Source organism: Nomascus leucogenys, chromosome X, assembly GCF_006542625.1.
Source record: "Nomascus leucogenys isolate Asia chromosome X, Asia_NLE_v1, whole genome shotgun sequence".
Lineage (NCBI taxonomy): Eukaryota > Metazoa > Chordata > Mammalia > Primates > Hylobatidae > Nomascus > Nomascus leucogenys.
Window position 1 is genome coordinate 68778438 of NC_044406.1, and position 18133 is coordinate 68796570.

Genomic DNA, 18133 nt, shown 5'->3' on the forward strand with positions numbered 1-18133 from the left:
AAAGATTTTAATTTAGCTATTATGGGTATGTTCAAACCACTAAAGAAAAATATGTTTAAATAACTAAATGAAATAATTATAATGTTATTTTACCATACAGAAAATACAAGTAAAGCAGAAATTATCTATCAACAAGTAGAAATTTTGAAATTGAAAAGTGCAATGACTGACATGAAAAATCCACTACAGTGGTTCAGCAGCAGATTTGAGCAGCAAGAAGAGAGAATCAGCATACTTGAAGATAGGTCAAATAAAATTATTCAGATTGAAGAAGAATGATTGTATTCTTCCTACATAGAATACAGTAAAGAATAAAGAATGTAAAGAATGAAGGAAAATGAACAGAGTCTGAGAGACCCATTGGACATAATCAAATGCACCAATATATGTATAATGTGACTTCCAGATGTAGAGGAGAGAGACAAAGAAGAATGCAGAATATTTGAATGGATTATGGTAAAAAATCCAAACTTTGATGAAAAACATTGATCTGTACATTCAAGAAGAACAATGAACTCCAAGTAGAATGAACTCAAAGACAGCCACACCTAGATATGGCACAATAACCGTGTTAAAATTCAATGATAAAGAGAATCTTGAAAGCAGCTTATGAGAAGACTTTTACTATGTATAAAATGATCTTCAAAATAAGATAGTGAGAAATTATAAAGGCCAGAAGGCAATGGGGTAACTTATTTAAAGTGTTAAAATAAAATAATTATAAACCAATAATTCTATGTCAAGAAAAAGAGCACTTCAGAAATGTAAGAGAAATTAAGACATTCATTTTGTTTATTAACAAAAATAAAATCTCTAGAAGGCCTTACCTACAATAAATATAAAAACAGTCTTTAGATTAAGATGAATCAATGCTACAAAGTAACTTGAATCCCCATGTAGAAATAAATAGCACTGACAATGGTGACTACATAAATAATTGTAAGTGATGGTATAAATGTATTGAAAGACAGCTGCATAAAACAAGAATTTTAAATCTGTTTAATGGGTATGTAATGTGTACTGATATAATTTACATTACAATAATGGCACAAAGGAATGGTAAATAATGGAGTTCTATATAATGAAAATGTTTTGTATACAATTGAATTAAGTTGGAATTAATATGAACGAGATTCTGATAATATGTAAAATTGAATCCCTATGCACATCACAGATAAAACAAATTTAAAAATATGGTAGAAGAGACAGAGCAAGAGCAAGATGGCAGAATTGAAGGCTCCATTGATTGTCCCCCTGCACAAGGACACCAATTTAACAACTGTCTACAGAGTAAAAACACGTTTATACTAACCAAAAATTACATGAGGCCACAAATTACGTTGTTTTAACTTTGGATCACTGAGAGAGGCACTGAAAAGGTAGAAAAAAGCCACCTTGAATTGCTGATGTCTCCCCTCCCCTACTCTCCAGCAATGGCGACCTGGTGCAGAGTGTGTCTCTGGGTGCTGGGGAAGGAAGAACACAAGTGCTGTCCTGTTAGAGCAGAAAGGAAATCTGGACCAAACTCAGCTGATGCCTATCCATAGAGGGAGCATGTAAATCAGCCCTAGCCAGAGAAAAATCACTGATCCCAGCCCTGTGAACTTGAGTTCCTGCAAACCTTGCCACTGAAGGCTAAAGTCCTCTGTGTCTCTAACTAAATTTGAAATGCAGTCTAGGCCATAGGGACTGCAACTCTTAAATGAATTCTAGTGCTGAACTGGGCCCAGAGACAGTGGATGTAGGAGGTGGGGCATGTGACCTAATGAGATATCAGCTGGGGCAGCTAAGAGAGTGCTGGCATCACTCCTTTCTTAACCCCAGACTGCACAGCTCATAGTTCCAAGAGACCTCTTTCTTCTGTTTTAGGACAAGAGAGGAAGGAGTGGAAAGGACTTTGTCTTGCATCTTGGATACCAGCTCAGCCACAGCAGAATAGAGTAGTGAGCCCCCCATTCCAGGCCCTAGATCCCAGATCACATTTCCATACACAACCTGAGTCAGAAGGGAACCTGCTGCCTGAAAGGGAGTAAACTATTCCTGGCAGCACTCATCACCTGCTAATTGAAGAGCCCGTGGGAACTGAATAACCAGCAGCGATACTGAGGTACCACATTGTGGGCCTTGGGTAAGCCTCTGAGTCTTACTGGCTTTAGGTGATACTCAGCACATTACCAGCTATGGTGGTTATGGGGTAAAACTCCTTCTGCTTGATAAAAGCAGAGGGAAAAGGAAAGGGAACTTTGCCTTGCACTGTACGTACCAGCACGGCCATAGTAGTACAGAGAATCAAGTGAGGTTTTGGGGTTTCTGATTTCAGGACTTGACTTTTGAATGGCATTTCTGAGCCTGCTCTGGGTAAGAGTGGAGCCCATTTCCCTGAAGGGTGAGTCTTAGGCTAGGCAACATTAACCACAAGCTGACTTAAGAGACTTTGGGTCTTAAGGGAAAATCACCAGTAGTCTGGCAGTACTCCTTGTTGCCTTTGATGGCAGTGGCTATGGTGTGAGGCTTCTCTGCCTTTGAAAATGGGAAGAAGAGTGGGAAGAACTGTGTCTTGTGATTTGAGTGCCAGCTCAGCCACAGTACCATTGAACACTGGGTAGTCTTCTAAGGTTATGACTCTAGTCCCTGAATCCTTGATGGCACCTCTGGGCCCACTCAGGGCCTGGGGGAACTTGCTGCCTTGAGGGGAAGGATATAGGCTTAGCTGGCTTTGCCACCTGTGGATTGTAGAGCCCCGGGCCTGTAACGAATACCTGGCTACCACCTATTTTGTTCAAAGCCCTGGAGCTCTGCAATCATCATGTGGCGATCCAGCTAGGCTTGTTTGTTGTTGTTGCTAGGTTTGTTGTTGTTGTTGTTGTTTGTTTGTTTCAGGGAATCAAGTTGCCCCAGGCCCCAGGGAGGTTCATAAGTACCATCCAGGAGCCAGAGACTGGAGTAAAATACCTTAGCCTACTTGGTACTCTGTTGAATTACTGCTAAACTAGCACTCAAACCACAAGATGCAGTTCTTCCCATTCTTCCCACCAATTTAAACAAACAGAGGAGGCTCACTCCATGGCCACCATCACTGTAGGCTCACAGGGAGTACTGGAAGGCTACCAGTGATATTCCCTTCAGGCCCGATTGCTTTTCAAACAGCTTGTGGTGAATGCTGCCTGGCCTGGGACTCACCATTCAGAGCAGTGGGCTCCCCTCTGCCCCAATACAGGTTAAGAAATGCCATACAAGGGCCAAGGCCTGGAATCTTGAACCCTAAGAGTCCATTTTATGTTCTACCCCTCTGTGGTCAATCTGGTACCTGATTTTTGGTTCTTGTGAAATGGCTTATTTATGTAAATAGCTGTTAAGTTGGTGTTCTTGCCAGGGAAATGATGAATGAAGCCTTTAATTTGACCATCTTTCTCCACCTTTCTCCAAGACATACACTTTAGATACAAAAATAAAAATAGATTTAAAGTATAAGGATGAGACAGGATATATCATGAAACCAATAACTAATAGTGAGCTTGTGTATCTATGCTAATATCAGACAAAATGGACTTTTAAAAATTGTTTTTAGATGAAAAGAATACTATTTTATGATAAAAGGGTCATTTTATCAACAATATGTAAGAATCGTAAATACTTACGTATTTTCGACAATGTCCCAAAATATATGAAGAAAAAACTGACAAAATTAAAGGGAGAAATAGACAATTCTACAATAGTATGTACAGTCTTCAATATCCCACTTCTAGAATGGATAGAATCACTAGGCATAAAGTAAACAAGAAAATATAGGACTTGAATAAACCAACTAGACCTAAATGACATCTATAGAAAACTCCAACCAACAATAGCAGAATATACTTTTTATGTACACCTTAAATAATTTTATAACAGAATATATGTTAGGCCATGAAACAATTCTCAAAATACTTCAAGATGTAAGTCATATTAAGTATATTCTTTAACTAAATAAAATAAAATTATAAATCAATTACCAGAAGAAATTTGAGAAATTCACAATTGTGTGAAAATGAAAGAACACTCTTAAATAACCAATGGATTAAAGAAAAAATCAAAAAAGAAATTGCAAACTACATTGAAAGGAATAAAAACAAGTAAATAACGTACCAAAAATAATGGAACACAGCAAAAACAGCTCTCAAAGTGACATTTATGGCCATAAATGCCTACATTTAAAATAGAAATGTCTTAAATTAATAACCTAACCTAACAAACTAGAAAAATAAATGTAAACTAAATCCAAAACAAGTAGCAGAAGAAAATAATGAAGGCTAGATTTAAAATAATAAAGTAGAGGCTGGGAAAAACAATAAAAGAGATAATTCAAATTTTTTTAAAAAGATGAACAAAATTGACAAACTTTTATCTAGAATGAAAAAAGAGAATATTAAAATTACCAAATCAATAAACCTATGTGTGCATGTGTCTTTGTAGTAGAATGATTTGTAATCCTTTCAGTATTCACAATAGCAAAGACTTGGAACCAACCCAAATGCCCATCAATGATAGACTGGATAAAGAAAATGTGGCACATATATACCATGGAACACTATGCAGCCATAAAAAAGAATGAGTTCATGTCCTTTGCAGGGATATGGATGAAGCTGGAAACAATCATTCTCAGCAAACTAACACAGGAACAGAAAAACAAAACATTGTATATTCTCACTCATAAGTGGTAGTTGAACAATGAGAACATATGGGCACAGGGAGGGAAATATCACACACCAGGGCCTGTCGGGGGTGGGGCCAAGGGGAGGCATACCATTAGGAGAAATACCTAATGTAGATGATGGGTTGATGGGTACATTAAACCACTATGGCACATTTACACCTATGTAACAAACGTGCACGTTCCGCACATGTATCCCAGAACTTAAAGAATTCAAAAAAAAAAAAAAAAAAGGAAATACCGAATAAGGTGAAAAGGGGGCATTTACTGTGGAGCTTACAGAAATAAATAGGCTATGTCAAAGACTTGGAACCAACCCAAATGTCCATCAATGATAGACTGGGTAAAGAAAATATGGCACATATATACCATGGAATACTATGCAGCCATGAAAAAGAATGAGTTCATGTCCTTTGCAGGGACATGGATGAAGCTGGAAGCCATCATTCTCAGAAAACTAACACAGGAACAGAAAACCAAACACTGCATTTCTCACTCATAAGTGGGAGTTGAACAATGAGAACACATTGACACAGGGAGGGGAACATCACACACCGGGGCCTGTTGGGGGTTGGGGGGCAAGGGGAGAGAGAGCATTAGGACAAATACTTAATGCATGCAGGGCTTAAAACCTAGATGATGAGTTGATAGGTGCAGCAAACCACCATGGCACATGTATATCTATGTAACAAACCTGCATGTTCTGCAAATGTATTCCAGAACCTAAAGTAAAATTAAAAAAAAGAAATAAATAAGCTATTGTATAAGCAATAATACACTAATATATAACTTATAAAAAATGGTAAAAGCCCAACTGAAACTGACTCAAGAAGAAACAGAAGCTTGTAACAACTAAAACAACCCAATTGATAATGAAAAACTTCTCCATAATAAAAAGTCCATGAATAGATTGCCTTGATATAGTTTAGGTATTTGTCCTCACCAAATCTCATGTTGGAATTTAATCCCCAATGTTGGATGTTGGGTCTGGTGAGAGGTAATTTGATCCTGAGGTTGGGTATTTCATGAATGATTTGGCACCATCTCCTGGATGCTGTCATTGTGATACTAAATAATTTCTCATGAGATCTGGCTGTTTAAAACTGTGTGGCACCCTCTCCTTCTCTCTCTTGATCCTGCTCTTTCCATGTGATAAGTTGACTTCCTCTTTGCCTTCTGCCATAATTGTAAGTTTCCTAAATCCCTCACTAGAAGCAGATGCTGGTGCCATGTTTCCTCTGCAGCCTGCAGAAACATGAGCAAATTTAATCTCTTTTCTTTATAAATTACCTAGCCTCAAGTATTTACTTATAGCAATGTGGGAACAGCATAACACAAAAAGTTGGTATTGAGGAGAGGGACATTCCTATAAACATACCTGAAAATGTGGAATTGGCTTTAAAACTGTGTAATGAGCAGAAGTTGGGAGAGTTTGGAGGGCTCAGAAGAAGACAGGAACATGAGTGAATGCTTAGAACTTCTTAGAGACTGGTTAAATGATTGTGAAGAAAATGTTGATAGGGATATGGACAGTGAAGTACAGGCTGATAAGGTCTCAGATAGAAATGAGGAACTTACTGGAAACTGGAGCAAAAGTCATGCATGTTATAACTTATTAAAGAGCTTGGGCACATTTTGTTTATACCCTAGGTGTCTGTGGAAGTCTTAACTTAATCACTTTAAGTGATTACTTAGGGTAACTAGTGGAAGAAATTTCTAGTCAGCAAAGCATGCATGATGTGGCCTGGCTGCTTTTAATAGCTTATGCTCAGCTTTGAGAGAAAAAAAATTAAAGTTGCAACTTGTATATAAAGGGAAAGCAGAGCAAAAAAGCTTGGAAAATTTGCAGCCCGGCCATGTGGCAAAGACAGAAAAGCACTATTTTGAGAGTAACTCAAGGAGACTGTGGAGCAACTACTTGCTAGAGATATGAGCATAACTAAAAAGGAGCCAAGTGCTAATAGCCAAGACAATGCTAATAGCTGATGGCTAATAGCCAATTCCAAGTAGTCCCTAGCACCTCAACTTTAACCTGTGAGAAAAGCTATAGAGGTTATTCCCTTTAGAGACACAGAGGTGGAGCTGCCCAAGGCCTTGGGAGCCCACCTCTTACACCAGTGTGCCCTGTATGCAGGACATGGAGTCAACGGAGTTTATTTTGGAGCTATAAGACTTAAGTACAGCTCTACTGGGTTTCGGACTTGTGTAGGGCCTGTAGACCCTTTCTTTTGACTAATTTATTCCTTTTGGATTGAAAATATTTACTCAATGCCTGTACCCCCGTTGTATTTTGCAAGTAAACAACTTGTTTTTTATTTTACAGGCTTATAGGTGGAAGGCACTTGCCTTGTCTCAAATGAGACTTTAGACTTCAGAAATTTGTGTTATGCTGAAAGGAGTTGAGAGTTTTGGGGGACTATTGGAAGGAGGTGATTGTATTTTGCAATCTGAGAAGAATATTATATTTGAGGGATTGGGGGTGGGATAATATATTTCGAATATTTTTTCCTGCCAAATCTAATGTTGAAATGTTATTTCCAGTAGTGGAGGTTGGGCCTGGAGTCAGCTGATTGGATTTTGGGGACAGATTTCTCATGAATGGTTTTGTATAATCTCCTTGAAGGTATCCTTGTGATATTAAATTATTTCTCATAAGATCTGGTTGTTTAAATGTATGTGACACCTTTCCTCCTTGCTCTCTCTTGCTCCTGCTCTCACCATGTGTTATGCTGGCTTCTTCTTCAACTTCCATTATAATTGTAAGCTCCCTGAGGCCCTCACCAGAAGCAGATGCCAGCACTATGATTCCTGTACAACCTGCAGAACTGTAAGCCAATTAAACCTCTTTTCTTTATAAATTGCCCTGCTTCAGGGATTTCTTCATACCTATGTGAGCACAGCCTAATGCAGACATCATTGGTGAATTCTGTGTATATAAACCCTCGTGTTTATTGCAGCATTATTCATAATAGCCAAAGTATAAAACAGCTTATGTCCATCTACAAATTTTTAAACAAAAATTAATACAAATCTCCCCAAATTTTTCCAAAAAATAGAATAAGTAGGAACACATTTAAACTCAGTTTATGAAGCCAATATTATTCTGTTATGCAAACCTTACAATAAGACTAACATACCTCATGAACATAAATTCAAAAATTTGTGACACAATAATAGCAAACTGAATCCAGCAACATATAAAAAGGATTATACATCATGACAAAGTTGGATTGTATTAGTAAATGCAAAGTTGGTTAAACCTGTAAATATCAATCATGTAATATCTATATTCATAAAACAAAGAACAGAAACCTCTGATCATTTCAATAGGTGTTGAGAAAATGTTAACAAAATTTAATATCATTTCATTACAAGAATATTCAAGAAATTAAGAAGAAGGGAACTTCCTGACTATGATAGAGGGCATTTGAAAATTTTATGGCTGAAAAGATGAATGCTGTCTCTGTAAGATCAGAAACAAGCCAAAGATGTCTTATCTTGCCATTTTAATTAAACATAGTATTGGGAGTTCTAACCAAGGCAATTAGAAAGAAAAAGAAATTAATATTCAGATTGGAGAGAAAAAAAGGAATATTTTTTATTTTTAATTTTTATGAGTACATATTAGGTATATATATTTATAGGGTACATGAGATAATATACCTTATAATACATATTAGGTATATATATTTATAGGGTACATGATACAGGAATAGACTGCTTAATAATCACATCAGGGTAAATGATGTATCTGCTACCTCAAGCACTTTTTGTGTGTGTGTTAAAAACATTTCAATTATACTTTTAGTTACTTTAAACTGTATAATAAATTACTGTTGACTGTAGTCACCCTGTTGTACTATCAAGTACTAGATATTATTTATTCTATCTAACTATATTTTTGTGTTCATTAACAATTCCCACATCCCTGCCTCCCATTATGCTTGACAGCCTCTGGTAACCATTCTTCTACTCTATCTTCATAAATTCAATTGTTTTAATTTTTGGCTTTCACAAATGTCTGAGAACCTGTAAAATTTGTCTTTCTGTTACATCCAAGTTGTTGCAAATGACAGGATCTCATTCCTTTTATGGCTGAATAGTACTTTATTGTGTATATGTAACACATTTTCTTTACCCATTACTTTCTTGATGGAAACTTAAGTTTCTTCCAAAATTTGGCTATTGTGAATAGTGTTGCAATAAACATGGAGTGTAAAGATCTACTGATTTCCTTTCTTTTGGATATGTACTTAGAAGTAAGATTGCTGGATTACATGGTAGTTCTATCTTTACATTTTAAGGAACCCCCATAGTGTTCTCCATAGTGGCTGTACTAATTTACGTTCCCACCAACAGTGTATCAGGGTTTCCTCTGCTCCACAGCCACACTAGCATTTCTTACTGCCTGTCTTTTAGATAAAAGTCATTTTTACTGGTGTGAAATGATGTCTCATTGTAGTTTTGATTTGCATTTATCTAATGATTAATACCACTGAGCATCTTTTCATATATCTGTCATTGGCATGTCTTCTTTTGAGTAATGTCTATTTAAATCTTCTGCCAATTTTTAATTGGATTATTGGATTTTTTTCCTATAGAGCTGTTTCATCCGCTTACATATTCTGGTTATTAATCCATTGTCAGAGGAACAGTTTGCAAATATTTTCTTAGATTCTGTGGGCTGTCTGTTCAAGAATTTTTTTTTTTTTTTTGAGATGGAGTCTGGCTCTGTCACCCAGGCTGGAGTGCAGTGGCACCATCTTGGCTCACTGCAACCTCCACCTCCTGGGTTCACACCATTCTCCTGCCTCAGCCTCCGGAGTAGCGAGTAGCTGGGACTACAGGCACCCGCCACCACGCTTGGCTAATTCTTTTGTATTTACACCGTGTTAGCCAGGATGGTCTCGATCTCCTGACCTCGTGATCCACTCGTCTCGGCCTCCCAAAGTGCTGGGATTACAGGCATGAGCCACCGCGCCTGGCCGCTATTCTAGTTCTTTAAGATGCATTAATAAGCCATTTACTTGACATTTGTCTACTTTTAAATTTTTAAAATTTTTAATTTTATGTGTACATAGTAGGTGTATATATTTATGGGGCACATGGGATGTTTTGTCACAGGCATACAATGTCAAATAAGCACATCATAAATAATGGGGTATACATCTCCTTAAGCATTTTTCCATTGAGTTGCAAACAATCCAATTACACTCATTATTTAAAAATGTACAGTTATTGTTGATTGTAGTCACCCTGTTTGCTATCAAATAGTAGGTTTCTATTATCCTTTCTATTATGTGTACCAATCAATCATCCCAGTCTCCCCTCTGGACCTCCATTTCCCTTCCCAGCCTCTGGTAACCATCCTTCTACTCTCTAGCTCCATGAATTCAATTGTTTTAATTACTATATCTCACATATAAGTGAAAACATGCAACATTTGTCTTTCTGTGCCTGGTTTATTTCACATAACATAATGATCTCTAGTTCTATCTATGTTGCTGCAAATGACTGGAACTCACTGTTTTTTATGGCTGAATAATACCCCATTGTGTACATATACCACATTTTCTTTATCCATTTACCTAATAATAGACACTTAGTTTGCTTCCAAATTTTAGCTATTGTAAACAGTGCTGTGGCAAACATAAAAGTGCAGATATTTCTTTGACAGACTGATTTCCTTTCTTTTGTGTATATACCCAGCAGTGGGATTGCTAAATCATATCGTAGCTATATTTTCAGTTTTTTGAGGAAACATGAAGATGTTCTCCATAGTGGTTGTACTAATTTACATTAGCACCAGCAGTACACAAGAGTTTCCTTTTCTCTATAGCTTCATCAGCATTTGTTATTATTGACTTTCTTTTGTATATAAGCCATTTAACTGTGGTGAGATGATATCTCATTGTAGTTTTGATTTGTATTTCTCTGATGATCAATCAAAGATGCTGAGCACATTGTCGTATGCCAGTTTGCCATTTGTATGTCTTCTTTTGAGAAATATCTATTCAAATCTTTGCCCATCCTTTGATTGGATTATTAGATTTTTTCCTATAGAGTTGTTTGGGTTCCTTATGTATTCTTGTTAAAAATCTTTTGGCAGATGGGTAGGTTGTAAATATTTTCTCATATTTTGTGGGTTGTCTCTTCACTTTGTTGATCGTATCCTGTGCTGTACAGAAGCTTTATAAACTTAACCTAATCACGTTTGTCTGTTTATGCTTTGGTTGCCTGTGCTTGTGGGGTATTCCTCAAGAAATTTTTGCCAAGACCAAAGTCCTAGGTATTCCCCCAATATTTTCTTGTAGTAGTTTCATGGCTTGAGGTCTTAGGTTTAAGTCTTTAATCCATTTTTATTTTTTATTTAATGGTTTTATGTAATCAGAGATAGGAGTCTAGTTTCATTCTTTTGCATATAGATATCCAGTCTTCTCAGCACCATTTATTGAAAAGACTGTTTTTTTCCCCCAGTGTATGTTATTGGCAAGTATGTCAAAATATGAGTTCACTGCAGGGTGTGGATTTGTTTCTGCATTTGCTATCCTGTTCCATTGGTCTATGTGTATGTTTTTATGCCAGTACCATGTTGTTTTGGTTACTATTGTTCTGTAGTATAATTTGAAGTCAAGTGACATGATTCCTCCAGCTTTGTTTTTTTTTTCTTTTTTTTTCCCCCATAGGATAACACTGGCTATTCTGAGTCTTTTGTGGTTCCATATAAATTGTAGGATTCTTTCTAAATATTTCTGTGAAGATCATCATTGATATTTTGAAAGGGATTGCACTGAATCTGTAGATTGCCTTGGGTAGTATGGACATTTAAAAAATATTGATTCTTTTAATCCATAAACATGAAATATTTTCCCATTTTTTGTGTCCTTGTCAATTACTTTCATCAGCATTTTATATAAATCTTTCATTTATTTGGTTAAGTTTATTCCTAGGTATTTAATTTTATGTGTTGCTATTGTAAATGAGATTACTTTATATTTCTTTCTTGCATTGTTCACTGTTGGCATATACAAATGCTACTGATTTTTGTATATTGGTTTTGTATCTTGCAACTTCACTGAATGTATTTATCAGTTCTAATATTTTTTTGGTAGGATCTTTAGATTTTTCCAAATATAAGATCATATTATCTGCAAACAGTGATATTTTGACTTCTTCCTTTCCATCTTGGATGCCCTTTATATCTTTGTCTTGTCTAATTGTCCTAGCTAGAACTTCCAGTACTGTGTTGAATAACAGTGGTGACAGTAGGCATCCTTGTCATGTTCCAGATCTTATAGAAAGGGTTTTCCCGTTTTCCTCATTCAGGGTAGTATTAGCTGTGGGTCTGTCCTATGTGGCTTTTGTTATGTTAAGGTATGTTTTATCTACACCCAGTTTTTTGAAGTTTTTTATAATGAAAGGATGTTGAATTTTAACAAAGGCTTTTGAAATGATCATGTAGTTTTATTTTTTATTCTATTGATATGATGTATCACATTGTTTGATTTGCATATGTTGAACCATCCTTACATCCCAGGGATAAATCCACTTTGACTTGATGAGTATTCTTTCTAATGTATTGTTGAATTTGGTTTGCTAGTGTGTTGTTGAGGATTTTTGCATCAATATTCATCAGAGATATTGGCCCGCAGTTTTATTTTTATGATGTGCCTTTGTCTGGTTTTGGTATCATGGTAATATTGGCCCTGTAAAATGAGTTTGGAAGTATTGCCTTCTCCTCTATTCTTCGGAATAGTTTGAGTAAGATTGGTATTAGATGTTTTAAAAATGTTTGGTAGAATTCAGCAGTGAAGCCCTTAGGTCCTGGACTTTCTTTACTGGGAGATTTTTTATTATGGCTTTGATTTTGCTATTTGTTATTTAGTCTGTTCATGTTTTGGATTTCTTCATGTTTCAATCTTGGGAGGATTTATGCATCTAGAAATTTGATATTCCAATTTATTGGTATATAGTTGATCATAGTTGCCACTGATGATTCCTTGAATTTCTGCAGTGTCAATTGTAATGTCTCCTTTTTCATTCCTGATTTTGCTTATTTGCATCTTTTCTCTTTTTTTAAGTCTGAATAAAGATATGTCATTTTTTAAACTTTTCTAAAAAACAACTTTTTGTTTCATTAATTTTCTTTTTTTTATTTTAATTTCATTTATGTCTTCTCTGATTTTTATTATTTCTTTTCTTCTGGTAATTTTGGTTTGGTTTGCCCTTGGTTTTCTAGTTTTTTAAGATGCATTGTTAGATTGTTTATTTGAAGACTATTCTCTTTTTGATGTTGTCACTTACAGCTATAAAATTCCCTGTTACTACTGCTTTTGCTGTATACTATAAGTTACGATCTATTCTTGAGAATATACCTTGTGCTGAGGAGAAAAATGCGTATGCTGCTGCTCTTGGATAAAATGTTCTGTAAATAGCTATTAGATTACTTTGGTCTATAGTGCAGGTTAAGTCTGATGTTTCTTGATTTTCTTTCTGGAAGACCTGTCCAATGCTGAAATTGGGGTGTTAAAGCCTCCAGGTATTATTGTATTAGAGCCTATCTCTCTCTTTAGCTCTAATAATAGTTGGTTCATATATCGGGGTGCTCCAGTGTTGGGTGCATATATATTTAAAATTATATAATTTTATACTGACATATAAAATACTTATCATATATAATAAATGATATATGTATAATTGTATAATGATATATAAAAAATCATATATATTTGCTGATTTGAGCCCTTTATCATTATATAGTGACCTTCTTTATCTCTTGTAAATTTTTGTCTTGAAACCTATTTTGTCTGATATAATATAGTGACTCATGCTTTTTTGTTTTTTATTAGCATAAAATATCCTTTCCATCTCATTATTTTCAGTCTGTGTGTGTCTTTATAGGTGAAGTATGTTTGTTTTAGGCAAAAGATCAAGGGATAAATATATATATATATATATATATATATATTTTATTCATTCTATGTCTTTCAAGTGGGAAATTTAGTCCGTTCGCATTCAATGTTATTATTTATAAATAAGGACTTACTGCTGCCACTTTGTAATTTGTTTTCTGCTTGTTTTGTGGTATTCTCTTTCTTTTTTTCTTTTATTCCCATCTTCTGCTAGTGAAGATAATTTTCTCTGGTGATATAATTTAGTTTTTTGCTTCTTATTTTTTGCGTATCCATTGTGTGTTTTTTGGTTTGAGGTTACCATGAGGCTTGCAAATATTATTTTAGAACTCATTATTTTAACCTCATACCAACTTAAGGCTATCAAACAAACAAAAATAAACTAATAAAAAACTCTTCTTAACTTTGTCCCACTTTTGGTTGTTTCTATTTATATCTGATTGTACTATGTCTTGAAAAGATGTTATAGTTACTATTTTTTATTGGTTTATCATTTAGTCTTTCTACTTAGGGTAAGAGTAGTTTACAAACCACAGTTCAGTGTTATAGTATTATGTATTTTTTGTGTACTTACTATTTCCAGTAAAGTTTGTACCTACAGGTGATTACTTATGGCTCATTAATGACTTTTTTTCTCATTGAAGAAATTATCATTTCTTGTAGGACAGCTTTGGTATTAATAAAATCCCTCAGCTTTTGTTTGTCTGAGAAAGTTTTTATTTCTCCTTCATGTTTGAAGAACTTTTTTTCAGATATTTTATTATATGATATATGGTAACAGTTTTTTTTTTCTTCCACACTTTAAATATGTCATGCCACTGTCTCTTGGCCTGTAAGACTTCCACTGAAAAGTTTGCTGCCTAATGTGTCAGAGCTCCTTCGTATTTTATTTATTTATTTTTTCTCTTGCTGCTTTTAGGATCCTTTCTTTATCCTTGACCTTTGAAAGTTTGATGATTAAATGCCTTGAGGTAGTCTTATTTTAGTTATATCTGCTTCGTGTTCTATAACCTTCTTGTACTTGAATATTGGTATCTTTCTCTACATTTGGGAAGTTCTCTGTTAATGTCCCTTTGAATAAACTTTCTATCCCTATCTCTTTCTCTACCTCCTCTTTGAGGCCAATAACTCTTAGATTTACCCTGTTGAGGTTATTTTCTAGATCATGTAGATCTGATTGTTTTTTTTTCTTTTGTCTCCTCTGACTCTGTATTTTCAAATAGCCTGTCTTCAAACTCACTGATTCTTTCTTTCCTTGATTCATTTTGATATTAAAGACTCTGATGGATTCTTCAGTATGTCAAATGTATTTTTCAGCTCCAGAATTTTTGCTATATTCTTTTTAGTTATTTCAACCTCGTTGTTAAATTTATCTAATAGAATTCTGAATTCCTACTTTGTGTTATCTTGAATTTCCTTGAGTTTTCTTAACAGAGCTATTTTGAATTCTCTGTATGAAAGTTCACATGTGTCTCTTTCTTCCAGTTGGTCCCTGGTGCTTTATTTAGTTTATTTTGTGAGTCATAATTTCCTAGATGGTGTTGATGCTGGTAGATGTTTTGTGTCTAGGTCTTCAAGAGTTAGGTATTTATTGCAGTATCCACTGTCTGTGCTTATTTGTAGCTGTTTTTCTCTGGAATGCTTCCCAGCTATTTGAAAAACACTGGATGCTGTGATCTAAGCTGTCACTGGTGTAGGCGGCACCCCAAGCCCAGTAATGCTTTGGTTCTTGAATACTTGTAGAGGTACCACGTTGATGGCCTTGGACAAGATTTGGGGGAATTCTCTTGATTACCAGGCAGAGACTTTTGTTATCTTCATTTACTTTCTCTTAAATGTACAAAGTTTCTATCTCTGTTCTGAGCTACCTAAAACTGGAGGTGGAGTGACACAAGCACCCCTGTGGCCACCACCACTATGAATATGCTGAGTCAGAACTTTTATTAGTCCATTCTCACACTGCTATGAATAAATACGTGAGACTGGGTAATTTATAAAGGAAAGAGGTTTAATTGACTCAGAGTTCCGCATTGCTGAGGCGGCCTCAGGAAACTTACAATCATGGCAGAAGGCAAAGGTGAAGCAGGCACTTTCTTCACAGGGCAGTAGGATGGAGTGAGTGCAAGCAGGGGAAATTATAAAACCATCAGGTCTCGTGAGACTCACTCACTATCATGAAAACAGCATGGTGGAAACTGCCTCCATGATCCAATTACCTTCACCTGGTCCTGCCCTTGTCAAATAGGGATAATGGGGATTACAATTCGTGATGAAATTTTGGGTGGTGGAATTCAACTAGTAGTATATAACCTTCCTCTAGGATACTTGACTAGTAAAGGAAGAACACCTCAAGGACACATGTGTATAACTTCAGTAAACGCATTGTGCATGTGACTCCTCCCACATGCTAACAGGCCATTGTGCATATGGACAGCCCACCCCAAGGGAAGAATCAGGGGATAATTAATGCAACCCCAGAAACATGCCAACATATAAGACCTCAAGTCAAAGGTCAAATGACACACTTGACTCTCTCAAGTCGCTCTTTTGGCCCCCTTGCAAGTGTACTTTACTTCCTTCCATTCCCGCTCTAAAAATTTTTAATTAACTTTCACTCCTACCCTAAAACTGGCCTCAATCTCTCTCTCTCCCTTATGGCTCTCAGTTGAATTTTCTTCTGAGGAGGCAAGAATTGAGGTTGCCACAGACTTGTATGGATTTGCCACTGCTAACACTAAGACTTGCCTGGATTGCAGTCCTTATGGCCTAGACTGCTTTTCAAGTTTACTTAGAGACAGAGGACACTTTCCCTCTCAGTGGCAAGGTTTGTGGGCATTCAAGATTAGACTGCTGGAATTAGCAATTCTTCTCTGGCTAGGGCTGGTTTAAATGTTCCCTCTTGGGGCAGACATCAGCTGAGTTTGTTCTGGTTTTCCTTTCTGCTCTAATAGAACAGCACTGAGATTGATGCCACACAGTTACTATGTTCTCCCTCCCTCATCACCCAGAGAAGTTCTCTGCACCACAGAGCTGCTGCCTGGGGTGGTGGAGAGATGTCATTGGTGATTCGGGACTGTTTTTTTCTATCTCTTTAGTGTCCTTTTTAGAAATACGAAGTTAAAAACAGGTACTATGAATCCTCACCCGATTTTTGGCTCTTATGGAGGTTTTCTCTTTTCTTTTTTTTTTTTTTTCTGGGTATATAGCTGTTAACTTGGTGTTCTTGCAGAGGGAACAATCCCTGGAGTCTTCTGTTCTGCCATCTTGCTCCATCTCTCCCTTTTCTACTTTTTTGATGTAGGCATATATTGCAATAAGTTTTCTTGTCAGAACTGCACTTACTGTATACCATAGTGTTGTGTTTTTTTTCATTTGTTTGAAGAAATTTTTAAATGTCTTCTTAATTTCTTTAGTTATCCACTGTTCACTCAGAAACGATGAAAAAATTCCATGTGATTGTATAGTTTTCAAAATTCCTCTTGTCATTTATTTCTAGTTTTATTCCATTGTGGTTGGAGAAGATGCATGGTATAATTTTACTTTTCTGAGTGTTTTAAGACTTGTTTTGTGGGTTAATAGATGATCTGTCCTTGAGAATAATTCATGTGTTGAGGACAAAAATGTGTATTCTGCAGCTGTTGTATAAAATTTTTTGTAAATATCTATTAGGTCCATTTGATTCGCATTGCAGATTAAGTTACATGTTTCTTTGTTTATTTTCTGTCTGGATAATCTGTCCAGTGTTAAAAGTGGAGTTTTGAACTCTTCAGCTTTTATTATTTTGTAGTTTATCTTTCTCTTTAGCTCTAATAATATTGGCTTTACACATCTGGTTGCTTATACGTCTGGTTGTTTATACATCTGGTTGCATATATTTGCAATTGTTATATTCTCTTGCTGTATTGCTACCTTTTTCATTATTTAATGACCTTCTTTGTCTCGTCTTATAATTTTTGTCTTGAAATCTATTTTGTTTGATATAAGTATAGCTACTCTTGCATTTTTGGTTTCTGTTTGCATGGAATATCTTTTCCTGTGCTGTGTAGGTTGTTGAGGCTTGTTTTATTTAATCCATTCAGTCATTCTTTGACCTTTTTTTGGAGTGTTTATTCCATTTACATTCAATGTTATAAGTAAGGACTTACGTCTGCATTTTCTTATTTGTTGTCTGGTTCTCTTTTGGTCTTCTCTTTCTTCTTTGCTTCCTGTTTTTCTTTGAGGAAGATGATTTTCTCTGCTGGTATGTTTGAGCTTCTTGCTTTTTATTTTTTGTCTATCCGTTGTAGATTTATTTATTAGAGGCTACCATAAGACTTGCAAATAACATCTTACAACCCATTATTTTAAATTGATGACAAGTTAACACTGATTGTGAAAACAAAGAACCTAACAAACAAGCAAGAAGAAAACTAGTAAGTGTGTGCTTTACCTTTGTCTCCTTGATTTTTAACTTTTTGTTCTTTCTATTTATACCCTATTGTACTGTATATATCTTCAACAGTTGTTGTTATTATTATTTTTGATTGGTTCA